Below are 5,360 nucleotides of genomic sequence, written 5' to 3'. Positions count from 1 at the left end.
AAGTAGACAGGAATAGCTTTCCCTTACTGTTTCTTTTGATCTTGATTGCAATTTACTTGCGGAATTGTCATGACTTTCTAACATTAGCCTGGGCGCACCTTATTGCGATTGCCAATATTACACCGTCTAGACTTCAACCTTGCGACTGATCATAATTAAACCAACACAAGAGTCTTTGAAGAGCAGAAATAACTGTATCAAGTTTTGTGGAGGAACACAAGGCGTCTTTACATTACAACATATGTCCGTGTTATATACACAAGCGCATACGAGATTGTATTGCACGCCGGTCTACTCAGATTGGAAGATTTCATTCCATTCAAATCACTGACTTATCTACTGTCAGCTCACATTAAAATAATGTCATCAGATGAGAAAGGGAGAAATAGATCCATGGCGTCTAAGACTTCAGTGCCCCTGGGGTTCTCCAGGCCTGTCTTCTCACGAGCATAATATCCTCATGAGTTGTGTCCTGATCCACTCCGTTCCCTGTGGAAATAAATTTTCCTTCTATTAGCAGTATCTAGATTAACCCTTCCATGAATGCTGATATTTGGACCTTCGTGTCCAAATAAAAAAAAGTCACTTTTTTTAATTTATAAGTGATTTTTTAAAAATATTATTATTTATCTATAATTTCATTTTTTAATCTACCCCATTATTTTAATTATAAGTCTATATCTTCCCCATTATTTAAAATGTCGGAAAACATCAATTAATTTTGTCGAACGCCCAGAGATCAGTTATCCCCGGTCTCCTGTATAACTTTGAAATTTGGCAATAACACTTTAACGAGGCTTTCTTTAAAAAAAATTTACACTGTAAGGTTAGGGTCACATGACAATATTCTCTCTCATCCAAGGGAATAGGGCAGATTAGAGCTTGATCAGAGTGTCATCCGATTTTCTCGAATGAGGGAAAGATGGAAAAAAAACATTTCTTCATCTTCTCCATTCGGTCAGATGTCACCTGATTGCAGTCCGACGTGTTTTCCATGCGCTCATTTACCGGTACTTGCATGGCCGGGTGTGATCCAAATATCAAAAAATATCAAAGCAACCTGGGCTTCCATAACACCTCAGCAGTGCCACAGGCTGATCACCTCCATGCCATGCCGCACTGATGCAGTAATTGATGCAAAAGGAGCCCCAACCAAATATTGAGTGCATTTACTGAACATACATTTCAGTAGGCCAACATTTCGGATTTTAAAATCATTTTTCAAGCTGATGTTATAAAGTATTCTAATGTACTGAGATAATGACTTTTGGGTTTTCATTGACTGTAAGCCATAATCATCAACATTAACAGAAATAAACACTAGAAATAGATCACTCTGTTTGTAATGACTCTATATAATATGAGTTTCACTTTTTGTATTGATGAACTGAAATAAATTAACTTTTTGATGATATTCTAATTTTGTGAGAAGCACCTGTAGTCTAAGGCCTGATTCGGATGTCAGTGTTTGTTGTGTAGGTAAAAAAATTGTACAGGTGTCATTGGGTCGCCCTCCCAGGGCTGTGGGGTACTCGGTACCAGGCCGGTCTCTCAGATGGGAATGTCACAGCAGCGGTGACCCGGTCCGTGGCCCTGGGCGCCCATGGAAAAGGGGTTGAGTTGGGAATAAAGTTTATAGGTGAATGATTCGTGACGCCACCTGTGGTGTTCGGCAAGGGAGGTGTTAAGCCGACGCTGCAGACAGATCCTCTGGGACTGATGGTGTAGTGCAGTTATGATGTGGTAGCCCTCCACAGGCAGGGCTGTAGTCCCTGGGCAGTGTAGATAAAGGGGTTAGGAAGAAGGTGCAGTGTTTGGCACAGAGATGTAGCAGTGCAGAGGACGTTGCAGGAAGGAGGCAAGGACACAACAGGGTGCAGTTTCTTTACCTTTACTTGGCAAACACAGTCCAGGGTCCTGATTACAGATGGTACAGGAGCAGGCCAGCCTGGAAGCAACTCAGGGATCTCTATCAGATGGGTTGTGTAGTCTCCTTCCTAGCGCTAGCTTGAGGTACATGCAGTACAGTGTTACACTGAAGTTCCTCCTTCTTATCTTCTCTTAGAACTACCTCGTATGGCAGACAGCTGTAGCCCTCTATCTCTCTTGGCTCACCGGTCGCTGTTGTGCCTCCGAGTCTTAGGTGGGAATAGTGCATTTACAGCTTCCTATTCCTCTGGTTTCTGTTGCAGGACCTTCAGTATCCATACCACCGTGGAGACCAGGCTCCAGATCATGCGCTATCTCTCGGAGGGAGCTCTCTGTCCTCAGCTCAACCTCCAACTTCTCTCTCCACGTCTACACACGTTGCCCTCCTCACACTAACTTCTCATTTCCCTTCCTGGCCCTCAGAGAGCACTTCTCCCCCAATTCTGGTTCAGCGCTCCCTCTGCTGGCCTGGAGTGGGATCGTGTTGCCTGTAAATGATTAACTGCTAGAGAGACCCTACCTTGCTTCCAAGCATGACATCACCCTCCCTGGAGGAAGGCAATGCCATTGTGGCGACCATACTCCTGGGGGAGCCACATCATCAAAGTGATGAGTGAACGTGGTCGGATAAGGTGTTATCTGAGCATGCTCAGGTGCTAACCGAGTGTCTTCAGCGTGCTCGAATAATATGTTCGAGTCCCCGCAACTGCATGTCTCACAGCTGTTTGTTAGGCAATTCTGGCTGTCGATCAAGACATGAAGCAGCGGGCACCCAAACATATTTTTTGAAGACACTCAGCGCCCAAGCATGCTCAGATAACACCATATCCAAGTACATTCGCTCATCGATAGTCATCAGTGTTTGGTCCGTGTGCTCATTTTTACCATCACCATCAGTGTTTTTCATGGATGGATTAATGAATACATAAATGACAAAGCCTCTCCTATGCTACTGCCCCGTGCTACGTTACGTACCAGCAAGAGAAATTGACACGCTGCGGAGATTTGAGACACGCACCGCGGGTCAGTTTATGCTCAGTATAAAGGAGCGCAGTGGGCAGGAGATTTCTATAAATCCCATAAACTTCACTGGAACTGTAAGATGCAGCGAAAATCTGCAGCATCAAAAACTCACCCAAAAACTCATTGTGGGCGCTCGGCTTTACAGTTCCAGCAAAGTGGATGGGATGTGTAGAAATCTCCTGCCCACTCTGCTTCTTTTCTCTTTACTCAGCATAAAGTGACCTGCGGTGCGTTTTTCAAATCCGCAACATGTCAATTTCCTCTGCAAATTACACTGATGTGGATTTTCCCCTTAGGCCGGGATCACACATGCGAGAAACATGGCCGAGTCTTGCATCTTAATACCCGGCACTGCCGCCGGCACTCGGGAGCGGAGCGTGCGGCCGCATAGCAATACATGGAGCAGCACGCTCCGATCTGAGCGCCGGCGACAGTGTCGGGTATTAAGATACAAGACTCGTCCGAGTTTCTCGCTTGTGTGATCCCGGCCTTAGACTTACATTATAAACTAAATATGCAAAGTAAAAAATGCATGTAATCCGCACATGACTATCGATAAAGTTTATTCAAAGCCAAATACCAAAAAATAAGGCAGCTTTATTTAAAACAAGACACCAAAGAGAAAAAAAAATGTGATAAAAACTCATTCATCTAAAAGTTGCAGAAAATCTGCAACATCAACCCCCCCCCATATCCTCATTGTGGGAGCGCAGCCTCATGCTCGGGGTTTCAGGTGTGACTGCTACCTCTGCACTCTCTATAGCTGCACCCCTGAAGTCTCAGACTCCTCCCTAAATATTGGATTGTTTAAAAAAATAATCTTCACAAATTACCCATCATAAATGTGTAAGAGTGAAGGGCGCAGCGCTCCGGAGTCCATTATGCAGGGAATAATCCGGTGGCGTTAGATTGATGGCGGCTGTTTGATGAAATTACTGAGGCTTAGCAGTAATGACAATGCGATTCTGGGAAGGAGACTGAAGAGAAAACAAGATTACACAAGTCGAACAATCCAAAATGCACTCATCTGCCTAATGATCCGTAATCCCATCCACACCATTGTGAAATTAATTACTTGGGCTCCGTAGCGGCATTTTATCATCTCCGATGGAAGTTATCAATGTGACGAGCCGACAATATATTAGGGCACGAGAGCCCTCCGGAGAGAAGTTTAGTGTGAGTGGATATACTCAGCCAAAGTCACAGTACAGAGACACTTTTAAAAGATGGATACAAAAAAAATACAGTGAAATGTTGGTTCCAGTTAAAAACAAAAAAAGGCCAGTACTTATAGGATTTAATGGAGTATTCTGGTTTAGGTTATTAAAGGGGTTAACATTTATGACATACTGATAGGATAGGCTATAAATCTCTGTTCTTCGTTGGGACCTTTGTTTCTCCCTTTTGATATGATCTTTACCCGTACTCTACACAACTTCTAGGCATTTATTAGTGATGAGCGAACGTGCTCAAATAAGGTGTTATCTGAGCATGCTCGGATGCTAACCGAGTGTCATCGGCGTGTTCGCAAAATATGTTCGAGTCCCCGCAGCTGCATGTCTCGTCGCTGTTCGACACATGCAGGGATAACTTAACAAACGGGCAACATGTTGATTCTGTCGAAAAGCCACGAGGCATGGAGCCGCGGCGACTGAAACATATTTTTCGAGCACACAGAAGACACTCGGTTATCACCCGAGCATGATCAGATAACATCTAATCACTCATCACCAGTTAAACAGATTTTGGAATTATCTTTTGTTATATTTACTGGATGTTTTATATTAGTGTGGGGGAGTCACTTGCATAATAGTCCTCGGTTTTGAAGAATAAATGGGGGGGGTTCAATTACAGTTTTTAACTTGATCGTGTGCTAAAAAGGATTTTTCTTTTGGCCTTTTTTTTGCTTTTTGAAATGTTTTTTGATGAGTTTAATTTTCTTTGAGCTTGATTTTGGCACGTGCCAGGGTTTTTGTGAATGTAGCTTCTTTGTGTTTTTTCTTCCAACTGTACATTCCTTTCCTACATGTTCTCTTTCATTGTGCCCACCCTAAGTCCCTTTTGTCTATTGCGTTGTTTTCTCCATTCTTCCCTATGAAAGATGCCAAAAAATGAATTTTCTCTACAATTTTTGGCACTAAAAGATAAAAATGAATGAGAGCGTGGTGCATGTGTAGGGCACCGTGGAACCCGGCTCTTGAGATAGATTCGGGTCCCAATCATGGGACAATCCCTTTACGTGTTACTGTATACTGAACGTTGTACAGTTTCCTAATATACCATCTCATAGTTTTCAAGTTCCCTGTTTGCTGTCATTCAACAGGAACCCTCATTATTTACTGCCACCTGATGAAAATCTGTCTTGGTCGTGTCATGGTGTGAGAATCACAGAGCTGCATCGCTCCTCG

The 5,360-nt window shown here is 43.4% G+C and overlaps 1 long non-coding RNA gene across 1 annotated transcript in view; it reads right to left on the bottom strand.

Annotated features, from left to right (window-relative positions):
- The window catches only part of LOC141088610 (uncharacterized), a 3,953-nt gene extending 29 nt beyond the window's left edge, over positions 1-3,924 (bottom strand). The window contains exons 1-2 of the long non-coding RNA XR_012231991.1: positions 3,786-3,924; positions 1-489 (exon numbers count right to left, since the gene is read on the bottom strand). The exon at positions 1-489 is cut by the window's left edge and continues 29 nt beyond it. This is a non-coding gene — a long non-coding RNA (uncharacterized lncRNA). The remainder of the gene's footprint in view (positions 490-3,785) is intronic.
- Between the last annotated feature and the right edge of the window lie 1,436 nt (positions 3,925-5,360).

The sequence above is a fragment of the Dendrobates tinctorius genome, unplaced genomic scaffold, assembly GCF_039654945.1.
Source record: "Dendrobates tinctorius isolate UK_male_01 unplaced genomic scaffold, ASM3965494v1 ptg000039l, whole genome shotgun sequence".
Lineage (NCBI taxonomy): Eukaryota > Metazoa > Chordata > Amphibia > Anura > Dendrobatidae > Dendrobates > Dendrobates tinctorius.
This window is presented reverse-complemented; position numbering and strand designations above follow the sequence as displayed.